The sequence below is a fragment of the Melospiza georgiana genome, chromosome W (assembly GCF_028018845.1).
Source record: "Melospiza georgiana isolate bMelGeo1 chromosome W, bMelGeo1.pri, whole genome shotgun sequence".
In the NCBI taxonomy this organism is placed as follows: Eukaryota; Metazoa; Chordata; class Aves; order Passeriformes; family Passerellidae; genus Melospiza; species Melospiza georgiana.
Window position 1 is genome coordinate 32,455,829 of NC_080464.1, and position 17,493 is coordinate 32,473,321.

Below are 17,493 nucleotides of genomic sequence, written 5' to 3' on the forward strand. Positions count from 1 at the left end.
GTCTTTGCGCGAAGAAGCCGCTTCTTCGGCTCCGGGAGCCGGGTAGAGCGGCAGCTTCGAAAGGGTGAAGAAGCAAGCTGTACAACACTGGGATTGTGTGTGCACCTTACCAACTGATACAAAACAGTACTTTTGCACTCTCCTGACTTTTCCAGTCACATGAACATTCGATTAGAAGCTGTTTTGGACAACTTTTCTTTTCTTCCTGCCAAACACTTGGCAGACATCCGTGCAACGTCTGGAACACGATGAGAGATGTTTTCTGTGCTGGCACAGTTTTTCCTAGCAGACATAGTGGAAAAGCTTTTTGCCGAGATGTAGATGAGAAGAGGCGCTAAAGACGAAGGTAGGATGCTGTCCGGAGCTAAGAGCCGCTCCGGGGCGTCTTTCGGCAGAAGCCGCGCTAAGGAGAGCACTGTGAGCGGCACAATCGTCTTTGCGCGAAGAAGCCGCATCTTCGGCTCCGGCAGCCGGAGAGAGCGGCAGCTTCGGGAAGGTGAAGAAGCAAGCTGTACAACACTGGGATTGTGTGCGCACCTTGCCAACTGATACAAAACAGTACTTTTGCACTCTCCTCACTTTTCCAGTCACATGAACATTCGATTGGAAGCTGTTTTGGACAACTTTTCTTTTCTTCCTGCCAAACACTTGGCAGACATCCGTGCAACGTCTAAAACACGATGGGAGATGTTTTCTGTGCTGGCACAGTTTTTCCTAGCCAGACATAATGGAAAAGCTTTTTGCCGAGATGTAGATGAGAAGAGGCGCTAAAGACGAAGGTAGGATGCTGTCCAGAGCTAAGAGCCGCTCCGGGGCGTCTTTCGGCAGAAGCCACGCTAAGGAGACCACTGTGAGCGGCACAATCATCCTTGCGCGAAGAAGCCGCTTCTTCGGCTCCGGGAGCCGGAGGGAGCGGCAGCTTCGGGAAGGTGAAGAAGCAAGCTGTACAACACTGGGATTGCGTGCGCACCTTGCCAACTGATACAAAACAGTACTTTTGCACTCTCCTGACTTTTCCAGTCACATGAACATTCGATTAGAAGCTGTTTTGGACAACTTTTCTTTTCTTCCTGCCAAACACTTGGCAGACATCCGTGCAACGTCTGGAACACGATGGGAGATGTTTTCTGTGCTGGCACAGTTTTTCCTAGCAGACATAGTGGAAAAGCTTTTTGCCGAGATGTAGATGAGAAGAGGCGCTAAAGACGAAGGTAGGATGCTGTCCGGAGCTAAGAGCCGCTCCCGGGCGTCTTTCGGCAGAAGGCGCGCTAAGGAGAGCACTGTGAGCGGCACAATCGTCTTTGCGCGAAGAAGCCGCTTCTTCGGCTCCGGGAGCCGGAGAGAGCGGCAGCTTCGGAAAGGTGAAGATGCAAGCTGTACAACACTGGGATTGTGTGCGCACCTTGCCAACTGATACAAAACAGTACTTTTGCACTCTCCTGACTTTTCCAGTCACATGAACATTCGATTGGAAGCTGTTTTGGACAACTTTTCTTTTCTTCCTGCCAAACACTTGGCAGACATCCGTGCAACGTCTAGAACACGATTGGAGTTGTTTTCTGTGCTGGCACAGTTTTTCCAAGCCAGACATAGTGGAAAAGCTTTTTGCCGAGATGTAGATGAGAAGAGGCGCTAAAGACGAAGGTAGGATGCTGTCCGGAGCTAAGAGCCGCTCCCGGGCGTCTTTCGGCAGAAGCCGCGCTGAGGAGAGCACTGTGAGCGGCACAATCGTCTTTGCGCGAAGAAGCCGCATCTTCGGCTCCGGGAGCCAGAGAGAGCGGCAGCTTCGGAAAGGTGAAGAAGCAAGCTGTACAACACTGGGATTGTGTGCGCACCTTGCCAACTGATACAAAACAGTACTTTTGCACTCTCCTGACTTTTCCAGTCACATGAATATTCGATTGGAAGCTGTTTTGGACAACTTTTCTTTTCTTCCTGCCAAACACTTGGCAGACATCCGTGCAACGTCTAGAACACGATTAGAGTTGTTTTCTGTGCTGGCACAGTTTTTCCGAGCCAGACATAGTGGAAAAGCTTTTTGCCGAGATGTAGATGAGAAGAGGCGCTAAAGACGAAGGTAGGATGCTGTCCGGAGCTAAGAGCCGCTCCCGGGCGTCTTTCGGCAGAAGCCGCGCTAAGGAGAGCACTGTGAGCGGCACAATCGTCTTTGCGCGAAGAAGCCGCATCTTCGGCTCCGGGAGCCAGAGAGAGCGGCAGCTTAGGGAAGGTGAAGATGCAAGCTGTACAACACTGGGATTGTGTGCGCACCTTGCCAACTATTAGAAAACAGTACGTTTGCACTCTCCTGACTTTTCCAATCACATGAACGTTCCATTGGAAGCTGTTTTGGACAACTTTTCTTTTCTTCCTGCCAAACACTTGGCAGACATCCGTGCAACGTCTAGAACATGATGGGAGATGTTTTCTGTGCTGGCACAGTTTTTCCTAGCCAGACATAGTGGAAAAGCTTTTTGCCGAGATGTAGATGAGAAGAGGCGCTAAAGACGAAGGTAGGATGCTGTCCGGAGCTAAGAGCCGCTCCGGGGCGTCTTTCGGCAGAAGCTGCGCTAAGGAGAGCACTGTGAGCGGCACAATCGTCTTTGCGCGAAGAAGCCGCTTCTTCGGCTCCGGGAGCCGGGGAGAGCGGCAACTTGGAAAAGGTAAAGAAGCAAGCTGTACAACACTGGGATTGTGTGCGCACCTTGCCAACTATTAGAAAACAGTACTTTTGCACTCTCCTGACTTTTCCAATCACATGAACGTTCGATTGGAAGCTGTTTTGGACAACTTTTCTTTTCTTCCTGCCAAACACTTGGCAGACATCCGTGCAACGTCTAGAACACGATGGGAGATGTTTTCTGTGCTGGCACAGTTTTTCCTAGCCAGACATAGTGGAAAAGCTTTTTGCCAAGATGTAGATGAGAAGAGGGGCTAAAGACGAAGGTAGGATGCTATCCGGAGCTAAGAGCCGCTCCCGGGCGTCTTTCGGCAGAAGCCGCGCTAAGGAGAGCACTGTGAGCGGCACAATCGTCTTTGCGCGAAGAAGCCGCTTCTTCGGCTCCGGGAGCCGGGTAGAGCGGCAGCTTCGAAAGGGTGAAGAAGCAAGCTGTACAACACTGGGATTGTGTGTGCACCTTGCCAACTGATACAAAACAGTACTTTTGCACTCTCCTGACTTTTCCTGTCACATGAACATTCGATTAGAAGCTGTTTTGGACAACTTTTCTTTTCTTCCTGCCAAACACTTGGCAGACATCCGTGCAACGTCTGGAACACGATGGGAGATGTTTTCTGTGCTGGCACAGTTTTTCCTAGCAGACATAGTGGAAAAGCTTTTTGCCGAGATGTAGATGAGAAGAGGCGCTAAAGACGAAGGTAGGATGCTGTCCGGAGCTAAGAGCCGCTCCCGGGCGTCTTTCGGCAGAAGCCGCGCTAAGGAGAGCACTGTGAGCGGCACAATCGTCTTTGCGCGAAGAAGCCGCATCTTCGGCTCCGGGAGCCGGAGAGAGCGGCAGCTTCGGAAAGGTGAAGAAGCAAGCTGTACAACACTGGGATTGTGTGCGCACCTTGCCAACTGATACAAAACAGTACTTTTGCACTCTCCTGACTTTTCCAGTCACATGAACATTCGATTGGAAGCTGTTTTGGACAACTTTTCTTTTCTTCCTGCCAAACACTTGGCAGACATCCGTGCAACGTCTAAAACACGATGGGAGATGTTTTCTGTGCTGGCACAGTTTTTCCTAGCCAGACATAGTGGAAAAGCTTTTTGCCGAGATGTAGATGAGAAGAGGCGCTAAAGACGAAGGTAGGATGCTGTCCGGTGCTAAGAGCCGCTCCGGGGCGTCTTTCGGCAGAAGCCACGCTAAGGAGACCACTGTGAGCGGCACAATCGTCTTTGCGCGAAGAAGCCGCTTCTTCGGCTCCGGGAGCCGGAGAGAGCGGCAACTTGGAAAAGGTAAAGAAGCAAGCTGTACAACACTGGGATTGTGTGCGCACCTTGCCAACTATTAGAAAACAGTACTTTTGCACTCTCCTGACTTTTCCAGTCACATGAACATTCGATTGGAAGCAGTTTTGGACAACTTTTCTTTTCTTCCTGCCAAACACTTGGCAGACATCCGTGCAATGTCTAGAACACGATGGGAGATGTTTTCTGTGCTGGCACAGTTTTTCCTAGCCAGACATAGTGGAAAAGCTTTTTGCCAAGATGTAGATGAGAAGAGGGGCTAAAGACGAAGATAGGATGCTATCCGGAGCTAAGAGCCGCTCCGGGGCGTCTTTCGGCAGAAGCCGCGCTAAGGAGAGCACTGTGAGCGGCACAATCGTCTTTGCGCGAAGAAGCCGCTTCTTCGACTCCGGGAGCCGGGTAGAGCGGCAGCTTCGAAAGGGTGAAGAAGCAAGCTGTACAACACTGGGATTGTGTGTGCACCTTGCCAACTGATACAAAACAGTACTTTTGCACTCTCCTGACTTTTCCAGTCACATGAACATTCGATTAGAAGCTGTTTTGGACAACTTTTCTTTTCTTCCTGCCAAACACTTGGCAGACATCCGTGCAACGTCTGGAACACGATGGGAGATGTTTTCTGTGCTGGCACAGTTTTTCCTAGCAGACATAGTGGAAAAGCTTTTTGCCGAGATGTAGATGAGAAGAGGCGCTAAAGACGAAGGTAGGATGCTGTCCGGAGCTAAGAGCCGCTCCCGGGCGTCTTTCGGCAGAAGCCGCGCTAAGGAGAGCACTGTGAGCGGCACAATCGTCTTTGCGCGAAGAAGCCGCATCTTCGGCTCCGGGAGCCGGAGAGAGCGGCAGCTTCGGAAAGGTGAAGAAGCAAGCTGTACAACACTGGGATTGTGTGCGCACCTTGCCAACTATTAGAAAACAGTACTTTTGCACTCTCCTGACTTTTCCAATCACATGAACGTTCCATTGGAAGCTGTTTTGGACAACTTTTCTTTTCTTCCTGCCAAACACTTGGCAGACATCCGTGCAACGTCTAGAACACGATGGGAGATGTTTTCTGTGCTGGCACAGTTTTTCCTAGCCATAGTGGAAAAGCTTTTTGCCAAGATGTAGATGAGAAGAGGCGCTAAAGACGAAGGTAGGATGCTGTCCGGAGCTAAGAGCCGCTCCCGGGCGTCTTTCGGCAGAAGCCGCGCTAAGGAGACCACTGTGAGCGGCACAATCGTCTTTGCGCGAAGAAGCCGCATCTTCGGCTCCGGCAGCCGGAGAGAGCGGCAGCTTCGGGAAGGTGAAGAAGCAAGCTGTACAACACTGGGATTGTGTGCGCACCTTGCCAACTGATACAAAACAGTACTTTTGCACTCTCCTCACTTTTCCAGTCACATGAACATTCGATTGGAAGCTGTTTTGGACAACTTTTCTTTTCTTCCTGCCAAACACTTGGCAGACATCCGTGCAACGTCTAAAACACGATGGGAGATGTTTTCTGTGCTGGCACAGTTTTTCCTAGCCAGACATAATGGAAAAGCTTTTTGCCGAGATGTAGATGAGAAGAGGCGCTAAAGACGAAGGTAGGATGCTGTCCAGAGCTAAGAGCCGCTCCGGGGCGTCTTTCGGCAGAAGCCACGCTAAGGAGACCACTGTGAGCGGCACAATCATCCTTGCGCGAAGAAGCCGCTTCTTCGGCTCCGGGAGCCAGAGGGAGCGGCAGCTTCAGGAAGGTGAAGAAGCAAGCTGTACAACACTGGGATTGCGTGCGCACCTTGCCAACTGATACAAAACAGTACTTTTGCACTCTCCTGACTTTTCCAGTCACATGAACATTCGATTAGAAGCTGTTTTGGACAACTTTTCTTTTCTTCCTGCCAAACACTTGGCAGACATCCGTGCAACGTCTGGAACACGATGGGAGATGTTTTCTGTGCTGGCACAGTTTTTCCTAGCAGACATAGTGGAAAAGCTTTTTGCCGAGATGTAGATGAGAAGAGGCGCTAAAGACGAAGGTAGGATGCTGTCCGGAGCTAAGAGCCGCTCCCGGGCGTCTTTCGGCAGAAGCCGCGCTAAGGAGAGCACTGTGAGCGGCACAATCGTCTTTGCGCGAAGAAGCCGCTTCTTCGGCTCCGGGAGCCGGAGAGAGCGGCAGCTTCGGAAAGGTGAAGATGCAAGCTGTACAACACTGGGATTGTGTGCGCACCTTGCCAACTGATACAAAACAGTACTTTTGCACTCTCCTGACTTTTCCAGTCACATGAACATTCGATTGGAAGCTGTTTTGGACAACTTTTCTTTTCTTCCTGCCAAACACTTGGCAGACATCCGTGCAACGTCTAGAACACGATTGGAGTTGTTTTCTGTGCTGGCACAGTTTTTCCAAGCCAGACATAGTGGAAAAGCTTTTTGCCGAGATGTAGATGAGAAGAGGCGCTAAAGACGAAGGTAGGATGCTGTCCGGAGCTAAGAGCCGCTCCCGGGCGTCTTTCGGCAGAAGCCGCGCTGAGGAGAGCACTGTGAGCGGCACAATCGTCTTTGCGCGAAGAAGCCGCATCTTCGGCTCCGGGAGCCAGAGAGAGCGGCAGCTTCGGAAAGGTGAAGAAGCAAGCTGTACAACACTGGGATTGTGTGCGCACCTTGCCAACTGATACAAAACAGTACTTTTGCACTCTCCTGACTTTTCCAGTCACATGAATATTCGATTGGAAGCTGTTTTGGACAACTTTTCTTTTCTTCCTGCCAAACACTTGGCAGACATCCGTGCAACGTCTAGAACACGATTGGAGTTGTTTTCTGTGCTGGCACAGTTTTTCCGAGCCAGACATAGTGGAAAAGCTTTTTGCCGAGATGTAGATGAGAAGAGGCGCTAAAGACGAAGGTAGGATGCTGTCCGGAGCTAAGAGCCGCTCCCGGGCGTCTTTCGGCAGAAGCCGCGCTAAGGAGAGCACTGTGAGCGGCACAATCGTCTTTGCGCGAAGAAGCCGCATCTTCGGCTCCGGGAGCCAGAGAGAGCGGCAGCTTAGGGAAGGTGAAGATGCAAGCTGTACAACACTGGGATTGTGTGCGCACCTTGCCAACTATTAGAAAACAGTACGTTTGCACTCTCCTGACTTTTCCAATCACATGAACGTTCCATTGGAAGCTGTTTTGGACAACTTTTCTTTTCTTCCTGCCAAACACTTGGCAGACATCCGTGCAACGTCTAGAACATGATGGGAGATGTTTTCTGTGCTGGCACAGTTTTTCCTAGCCAGACATAGTGGAAAAGCTTTTTGCCGAGATGTAGATGAGAAGAGGCGCTAAAGACGAAGGTAGGATGCTGTCCGGAGCTAAGAGCCGCTCCGGGGCGTCTTTCGGCAGAAGCTGCGCTAAGGAGAGCACTGTGAGCGGCACAATCGTCTTTGCGCGAAGAAGCCGCTTCTTCGGCTCCGGGAGCCGGGGAGAGCGGCAACTTGGAAAAGGTAAAGAAGCAAGCTGTACAACACTGGGATTGTGTGCGCACCTTGCCAACTATTAGAAAACAGTACTTTTGCACTCTCCTGACTTTTCCAATCACATGAACGTTCGATTGGAAGCTGTTTTGGACAACTTTTCTTTTCTTCCTGCCAAACACTTGGCAGACATCCGTGCAACGTCTAGAACACGATGGGAGATGTTTTCTGTGCTGGCACAGTTTTTCCTAGCCAGACATAGTGGAAAAGCTTTTTGCCAAGATGTAGATGAGAAGAGGGGCTAAAGACGAAGGTAGGATGCTATCCGGAGCTAAGAGCCGCTCCCGGGCGTCTTTCGGCAGAAGCCGCGCTAAGGAGAGCACTGTGAGCGGCACAATCGTCTTTGCGCGAAGAAGCCGCTTCTTCGGCTCCGGGAGCCGGGTAGAGCGGCAGCTTCGAAAGGGTGAAGAAGCAAGCTGTACAACACTGGGATTGTGTGTGCACCTTGCCAACTGATACAAAACAGTACTTTTGCACTCTCCTGACTTTTCCAGTCACATGAACATTCGATTAGAAGCTGTTTTGGACAACTTTTCTTTTCTTCCTGCCAAACACTTGGCAGACATCCGTGCAACGTCTGGAACACGATGGGAGATGTTTTCTGTGCTGGCACAGTTTTTCCTAGCAGACATAGTGGAAAAGCTTTTTGCCGAGATGTAGATGAGAAGAGGCGCTAAAGACGAAGGTAGGATGCTGTCCGGAGCTAAGAGCCGCTCCCGGGCGTCTTTCGGCAGAAGCCGCGCTAAGGAGAGCACTGTGAGCGGCACAATCGTCTTTGCGCGAAGAAGCCGCATCTTCGGCTCCGGGAGCCGGAGAGAGCGGCAGCTTCGGAAAGGTGAAGAAGCAAGCTGTACAACACTGGGATTGTGTGCGCACCTTGCCAACTATTAGAAAACAGTACTTTTGCACTCTCCTGACTTTTCCAATCACATGAACGTTCCATTGGAAGCTGTTTTGGACAACTTTTCTTTTCTTCCTGCCAAACACTTGGCAGACATCCGTGCAACGTCTAGAACACGATGGGAGATGTTTTCTGTGCTGGCACAGTTTTTCCTAGCCATAGTGGAAAAGCTTTTTGCCAAGATGTAGATGAGAAGAGGCGCTAAAGACGAAGGTAGGATGCTGTCCGGAGCTAAGAGCCGCTCCCGGGCGTCTTTCGGCAGAAGCCGCGCTAAGGAGACCACTGTGAGCGGCACAATCGTCTTTGCGCGAAGAAGCCGCATCTTCGGCTCCGGCAGCCGGAGAGAGCGGCAGCTTCGGGAAGGTGAAGAAGCAAGCTGTACAACACTGGGATTGTGTGCGCACCTTGCCAACTGATACAAAACAGTACTTTTGCACTCTCCTCACTTTTCCAGTCACATGAACATTCGATTGGAAGCTGTTTTGGACAACTTTTCTTTTCTTCCTGCCAAACACTTGGCAGACATCCGTGCAACGTCTAAAACACGATGGGAGATGTTTTCTGTGCTGGCACAGTTTTTCCTAGCCAGACATAATGGAAAAGCTTTTTGCCGAGATGTAGATGAGAAGAGGCGCTAAAGACGAAGGTAGGATGCTGTCCAGAGCTAAGAGCCGCTCCGGGGCGTCTTTCGGCAGAAGCCACGCTAAGGAGACCACTGTGAGCGGCACAATCATCCTTGCGCGAAGAAGCCGCTTCTTCGGCTCCGGGAGCCAGAGGGAGCGGCAGCTTCGGGAAGGTGAAGAAGCAAGCTGTACAACACTGGGATTGCGTGCGCACCTTGCCAACTGATACAAAACAGTACTTTTGCACTCTCCTGACTTTTCCAGTCACATGAACATTCGATTAGAAGCTGTTTTGGACAACTTTTCTTTTCTTCCTGCCAAACACTTGGCAGACATCCGTGCAACGTCTGGAACACGATGGGAGATGTTTTCTGTGCTGGCACAGTTTTTCCTAGCAGACATAGTGGAAAAGCTTTTTGCCGAGATGTAGATGAGAAGAGGCGCTAAAGACGAAGGTAGGATGCTGTCCGGAGCTAAGAGCCGCTCCCGGGCGTCTTTCGGCAGAAGCCGCGCTAAGGAGAGCACTGTGAGCGGCACAATCGTCTTTGCGCGAAGAAGCCGCTTCTTCGGCTCCGGGAGCCGGAGAGAGCGGCAGCTTCGGAAAGGTGAAGATGCAAGCTGTACAACACTGGGATTGTGTGCGCACCTTGCCAACTGATACAAAACAGTACTTTTGCACTCTCCTGACTTTTCCAGTCACATGAACATTCGATTGGAAGCTGTTTTGGACAACTTTTCTTTTCTTCCTGCCAAACACTTGGCAGACATCCGTGCAACGTCTAGAACACGATTGGAGTTGTTTTCTGTGCTGGCACAGTTTTTCCAAGCCAGACATAGTGGAAAAGCTTTTTGCCGAGATGTAGATGAGAAGAGGCGCTAAAGACGAAGGTAGGATGCTGTCCGGAGCTAAGAGCCGCTCCCGGGCGTCTTTCGGCAGAAGCCGCGCTGAGGAGAGCACTGTGAGCGGCACAATCGTCTTTGCGCGAAGAAGCCGCATCTTCGGCTCCGGGAGCCAGAGAGAGCGGCAGCTTCGGAAAGGTGAAGAAGCAAGCTGTACAACACTGGGATTGTGTGCGCACCTTGCCAACTGATACAAAACAGTACTTTTGCACTCTCCTGACTTTTCCAGTCACATGAATATTCGATTGGAAGCTGTTTTGGACAACTTTTCTTTTCTTCCTGCCAAACACTTGGCAGACATCCGTGCAACGTCTAGAACACGATTGGAGTTGTTTTCTGTGCTGGCACAGTTTTTCCGAGCCAGACATAGTGGAAAAGCTTTTTGCCGAGATGTAGATGAGAAGAGGCGCTAAAGACGAAGGTAGGATGCTGTCCGGAGCTAAGAGCCGCTCCCGGGCGTCTTTCGGCAGAAGCCGCGCTAAGGAGAGCACTGTGAGCGGCACAATCGTCTTTGCGCGAAGAAGCCGCATCTTCGGCTCCGGGAGCCAGAGAGAGCGGCAGCTTAGGGAAGGTGAAGATGCAAGCTGTACAACACTGGGATTGTGTGCGCACCTTGCCAACTATTAGAAAACAGTACGTTTGCACTCTCCTGACTTTTCCAATCACATGAACGTTCCATTGGAAGCTGTTTTGGACAACTTTTCTTTTCTTCCTGCCAAACACTTGGCAGACATCCGTGCAACGTCTAGAACATGATGGGAGATGTTTTCTGTGCTGGCACAGTTTTTCCTAGCCAGACATAGTGGAAAAGCTTTTTGCCGAGATGTAGATGAGAAGAGGCGCTAAAGACGAAGGTAGGATGCTGTCCGGAGCTAAGAGCCGCTCCGGGGCGTCTTTCGGCAGAAGCTGCGCTAAGGAGAGCACTGTGAGCGGCACAATCGTCTTTGCGCGAAGAAGCCGCTTCTTCGGCTCCGGGAGCCGGGGAGAGCGGCAACTTGGAAAAGGTAAAGAAGCAAGCTGTACAACACTGGGATTGTGTGCGCACCTTGCCAACTATTAGAAAACAGTACTTTTGCACTCTCCTGACTTTTCCAATCACATGAACGTTCGATTGGAAGCTGTTTTGGACAACTTTTCTTTTCTTCCTGCCAAACACTTGGCAGACATCCGTGCAACGTCTAGAACACGATGGGAGATGTTTTCTGTGCTGGCACAGTTTTTCCTAGCCAGACATAGTGGAAAAGCTTTTTGCCAAGATGTAGATGAGAAGAGGGGCTAAAGACGAAGGTAGGATGCTATCCGGAGCTAAGAGCCGCTCCCGGGTGTCTTTCGGCAGAAGCCGCGCTAAGGAGAGCACTGTGAGCGGCACAATCGTCTTTGCGCGAAGAAGCCGCTTCTTCGGCTCCGGGAGCCGGGTAGAGCGGCAGCTTCGAAAGGGTGAAGAAGCAAGCTGTACAACACTGGGATTGTGTGTGCACCTTGCCAACTGATACAAAACAGTACTTTTGCACTCTCCTGACTTTTCCAGTCACATGAACATTCGATTAGAAGCTGTTTTGGACAACTTTTCTTTTCTTCCTGCCAAACACTTGGCAGACATCCGTGCAACGTCTGGAACACGATGGGAGATGTTTTCTGTGCTGGCACAGTTTTTCCTAGCAGACATAGTGGAAAAGCTTTTTGCCGAGATGTAGATGAGAAGAGGCGCTAAAGACGAAGGTAGGATGCTGTCCGGAGCTAAGAGCCGCTCCCGGGCGTCTTTCGGCAGAAGCCGCGCTAAGGAGAGCACTGTGAGCGGCACAATCGTCTTTGCGCGAAGAAGCCGCATCTTCGGCTCCGGGAGCCGGAGAGAGCGGCAGCTTCGGAAAGGTGAAGAAGCAAGCTGTACAACACTGGGATTGTGTGCGCACCTTGCCAACTGATACAAAACAGTACTTTTGCACTCTCCTGACTTTTCCAGTCACATGAACATTCGATTGGAAGCTGTTTTGGACAACTTTTCTTTTCTTCCTGCCAAACACTTGGCAGACATCCGTGCAACGTCTAAAACACGATGGGAGATGTTTTCTGTGCTGGCACAGTTTTTCCTAGCCAGACATAGTGGAAAAGCTTTTTGCCGAGATGTAGATGAGAAGAGGCGCTAAAGACGAAGGTAGGATGCTGTCCGGTGCTAAGAGCCGCTCCGGGGCGTCTTTCGGCAGAAGCCACGCTAAGGAGACCACTGTGAGCGGCACAATCGTCTTTGCGCGAAGAAGCCGCTTCTTCGGCTCCGGGAGCCGGAGAGAGCGGCAACTTGGAAAAGGTAAAGAAGCAAGCTGTACAACACTGGGATTGTGTGTGCACCTTGCCAACTATTAGAAAACAGTACTTTTGCACTCTCCTGACTTTTCCAGTCACATGAACATTCGATTGGAAGCAGTTTTGGACAACTTTTCTTTTCTTCCTGCCAAACACTTGGCAGACATCCGTGCAATGTCTAGAACACGATGGGAGATGTTTTCTGTGCTGGCACAGTTTTTCCTAGCCAGACATAGTGGAAAAGCTTTTTGCCAAGATGTAGATGAGAAGAGGGGCTAAAGACGAAGGTAGGATGCTATCCGGAGCTAAGAGCCGCTCCGGGGCGTCTTTCGGCAGAAGCCGCGCTAAGGAGAGCACTGTGAGCGGCACAATCGTCTTTGCGCGAAGAAGCCGCTTCTTCGACTCCGGGAGCGGGGTAGAGCGGCAGCTTCGAAAGGGTGAAGAAGCAAGCTGTACAACACTGGGATTGTGTGTGCACCTTGCCAACTGATACAAAACAGTACTTTTGCACTCTCCTGACTTTTCCAGTCACATGAACATTCGATTAGAAGCTGTTTTGGACAACTTTTCTTTTCTTCCTGCCAAACACTTGGCAGACATCCGTGCAACGTCTGGAACACGATGGGAGATGTTTTCTGTGCTGGCACAGTTTTTCCTAGCAGACATAGTGGAAAAGCTTTTTGCCGAGATGTAGATGAGAAGAGGCGCTAAAGACGAAGGTAGGATGCTGTCCGGAGCTAAGAGCCGCTCCCGGGCGTCTTTCGGCAGAAGCCGCGCTAAGGAGAGCACTGTGAGCGGCACAATCGTCTTTGCGCAAAGAAGCCGCATCTTCGGCTCCGGGAGCCGGAGAGAGCGGCAGCTTCGGAAAGGTGAAGAAGCAAGCTGTACAACACTGGGATTGTGTGCGCACCTTGCCAACTATTAGAAAACAGTACTTTTGCACTCTCCTGACTTTTCCAATCACATGAACGTTCCATTGGAAGCTGTTTTGGACAACTTTTCTTTTCTTCCTGCCAAACACTTGGCAGACATCCGTGCAACGTCTAGAACACGATGGGAGATGTTTTCTGTGCTGGCACAGTTTTTCCTAGCCATAGTGGAAAAGCTTTTTGCCAAGATGTAGATGAGAAGAGGCGCTAAAGACGAAGGTAGGATGCTGTCCGGAGCTAAGAGCCGCTCCCGGGCGTCTTTCGGCAGAAGCCGCGCTAAGGAGACCACTGTGAGCGGCACAATCGTCTTTGCGCGAAGAAGCCGCTTCTTCGGCTCCGGGAGCCGGAGAGAGCGGCAGCTTCGGAAAGGTGAAGATGCAAGCTGTACAACACTGGGATTGTGTGCGCACCTTGCCAACTGATACAAAACAGTACTTTTGCACTCTCCTGACTTTTCCAGTCACATGAACATTCGATTGGAAGCTGTTTTGGACAACTTTTCTTTTCTTCCTGCCAAACACTTGGCAGACATCCGTGCAACGTCTAGAACACGATTGGAGTTGTTTTCTGTGCTGGCACAGTTTTTCCAAGCCAGACATAGTGGAAAAGCTTTTTGCCGAGATGTAGATGAGAAGAGGCGCTAAAGACGAAGGTAGGATGCTGTCCGGAGCTAAGAGCCGCTCCCGGGCGTCTTTCGGCAGAAGCCGCGCTGAGGAGAGCACTGTGAGCGGCACAATCGTCTTTGCGCGAAGAAGCCGCATCTTCGGCTCCGGGAGCCAGAGAGAGCGGCAGCTTCGGAAAGGTGAAGAAGCAAGCTGTACAACACTGGGATTGTGTGCGCACCTTGCCAACTGATACAAAACAGTACTTTTGCACTCTCCTGACTTTTCCAGTCACATGAATATTCGATTGGAAGCTGTTTTGGACAACTTTTCTTTTCTTCCTGCCAAACACTTGGCAGACATCCGTGCAACGTCTAGAACACGATTGGAGTTGTTTTCTGTGCTGGCACAGTTTTTCCGAGCCAGACATAGTGGAAAAGCTTTTTGCCGAGATGTAGATGAGAAGAGGCGCTAAAGACGAAGGTAGGATGCTGTCCGGAGCTAAGAGCCGCTCCCGGGCGTCTTTCGGCAGAAGCCGCGCTAAGGAGAGCACTGTGAGCGGCACAATCGTCTTTGCGCGAAGAAGCCGCATCTTCGGCTCCGGGAGCCAGAGAGAGCGGCAGCTTAGGGAAGGTGAAGATGCAAGCTGTACAACACTGGGATTGTGTGCGCACCTTGCCAACTATTAGAAAACAGTACGTTTGCACTCTCCTGACTTTTCCAATCACATGAACGTTCCATTGGAAGCTGTTTTGGACAACTTTTCTTTTCTTCCTGCCAAACACTTGGCAGACATCCGTGCAAAGTCTAGAACATGATGGGAGATGTTTTCTGTGCTGGCACAGTTTTTCCTAGCCAGACATAGTGGAAAAGCTTTTTGCCGAGATGTAGATGAGAAGAGGCGCTAAAGACGAAGGTAGGATGCTGTCCGGAGCTAAGAGCCGCTCCCGGGCGTCTTTCGGCAGAAGCTGCGCTAAGGAGAGCACTGTGAGCGGCACAATCGTCTTTGCGCGAAGAAGCCGCTTCTTCGGCTCCGGGAGCCGGGGAGAGCGGCAACTTGGAAAAGGTAAAGAAGCAAGCTGTACAACACTGGGATTGTGTGCGCACCTTGCCAACTATTAGAAAACAGTACTTTTGCACTCTCCTGACTTTTCCAATCACATGAACGTTCGATTGGAAGCTGTTTTGGACAACTTTTCTTTTCTTCCTGCCAAACACTTGGCAGACATCCGTGCAATGTCTAGAACACGATGGGAGATGTTTTCTGTGCTGGCACAGTTTTTCCTAGCCAGACATAGTGGAAAAGCTTTTTGCCAAGATGTAGATGAGAAGAGGGGCTAAAGACGAAGGTAGGATGCTATCCGGAGCTAAGAGCCGCTCCCGGGCGTCTTTCGGCAGAAGCCGCGCTAAGGAGAGCACTGTGAGCGGCACAATCGTCTTTGCGCGAAGAAGCCGCTTCTTCGGCTCCGGGAGCCGGGTAGAGCGGCAGCTTCGAAAGGGTGAAGAAGCAAGCTGTACAACACTGGGATTGTGTGTGCACCTTGCCAACTGATACAAAACAGTACTTTTGCACTCTCCTGACTTTTCCAGTCACATGAACATTCGATTAGAAGCTGTTTTGGACAACTTTTCTTTTCTTCCTGCCAAACACTTGGCAGACATCCGTGCAACGTCTGGAACACGATGGGAGATGTTTTCTGTGCTGGCACAGTTTTTCCTAGCAGACATAGTGGAAAAGCTTTTTGCCGAGATGTAGATGAGAAGAGGCGCTAAAGACGAAGGTAGGATGCTGTCCGGAGCTAAGAGCCGCTCCCGGGCGTCTTTCGGCAGAAGCCGCGCTAAGGAGAGCACTGTGAGCGGCACAATCGTCTTTGCGCGAAGAAGCCGCATCTTCGGCTCCGGGAGCCGGAGAGAGCGGCAGCTTCGGAAAGGTGAAGAAGCAAGCTGTACAACACTGGGATTGTGTGCGCACCTTGCCAACTGATACAAAACAGTACTTTTGCACTCTCCTGACTTTTCCAGTCACATGAACATTCGATTGGAAGCTGTTTTGGACAACTTTTCTTTTCTTCCTGCCAAACACTTGGCAGACATCCGTGCAACGTCTAAAAAACGATGGGAGATGTTTTCTGTGCTGGCACAGTTTTTCCTAGCCAGACATAGTGGAAAAGCTTTTTGCCGAGATGTAGATGAGAAGAGGCGCTAAAGACGAAGGTAGGATGCTGTCCGGTGCTAAGAGCCGCTCCGGGGCGTCTTTCGGCAGAAGCCACGCTAAGGAGACCACTGTGAGCGGCACAATCGTCTTTGCGCGAAGAAGCCGCTTCTTCGGCTCCGGGAGCCGGAGAGAGCGGCAACTTGGAAAAGGTAAAGAAGCAAGCTGTACAACACTGGGATTGTGTGTGCACCTTGCCAACTATTAGAAAACAGTACTTTTGCACTCTCCTGACTTTTCCAGTCACATGAACATTCGATTGGAAGCAGTTTTGGACAACTTTTCTTTTCTTCCTGCCAAACACTTGGCAGACATCCGTGCAATGTCTAGAACACGATGGGAGATGTTTTCTGTGCTGGCACAGTTTTTCCTAGCCAGACATAGTGGAAAAGCTTTTTGCCAAGATGTAGATGAGAAGAGGGGCTAAAGACGAAGGTAGGATGCTATCCGGAGCTAAGAGCCGCTCCGGGGCGTCTTTCGGCAGAAGCCGCGCTAAGGAGAGCACTGTGAGCGGCACAATCGTCTTTGCGCGAAGAAGCCGCTTCTTCGACTCCGGGAGCCGGGTAGAGCGGCAGCTTCGAAAGGGTGAAGAAGCAAGCTGTACAACACTGGGATTGTGTGTGCACCTTGCCAACTGATACAAAACAGTACTTTTGCACTCTCCTGACTTTTCCAGTCACATGAACATTCGATTAGAAGCTGTTTTGGACAACTTTTCTTTTCTTCCTGCCAAACACTTGGCAGACATCCGTGCAACGTCTGGAACACGATGGGAGATGTTTTCTGTGCTGGCACAGTTTTTCCTAGCAGACATAGTGGAAAAGCTTTTTGCCGAGATGTAGATGAGAAGAGGCGCTAAAGACGAAGGTAGGATGCTGTCCGGAGCTAAGAGCCGCTCCCGGGCGTCTTTCGGCAGAAGCCGCGCTAAGGAGAGCACTGTGAGCGGCACAATCGTCTTTGCGCGAAGAAGCCGCATCTTCGGCTCCGGGAGCCGGAGAGAGCGGCAGCTTCGGAAAGGTGAAGAAGCAAGCTGTACAACACTGGGATTGTGTGCGCACCTTGCCAACTATTAGAAAACAGTACTTTTGCACTCTCCTGACTTTTCCAATCACATGAACGTTCCATTGGAAGCTGTTTTGGACAACTTTTCTTTTCTTCCTGCCAAACACTTGGCAGACATCCGTGCAACGTCTAGAACACGATGGGAGATGTTTTCTGTGCTGGCACAGTTTTTCCTAGCCATAGTGGAAAAGCTTTTTGCCAAGATGTAGATGAGAAGAGGCGCTAAAGACGAAGGTAGGATGCTGTCCGGAGCTAAGAGCCGCTCCCGGGCGTCTTTCGGCAGAAGCCGCGCTAAGGAGACCACTGTGAGCGGCACAATCGTCTTTGCGCGAAGAAGCCGCTTCTTCGGCTCCGGGAGCCGGAGAGAGCGGCAACTTGGAAAAGGTAAAGAAGCAAGCTGTACAACACTGGGATTGTGTGCGCACCTTGCCAACTATTAGAAAACAGTACTTTTGCACTCTCCTGACTTTTCCAGTCACATGAACATTCGATTGGAAGCAGTTTTGGACAACTTTTCTTT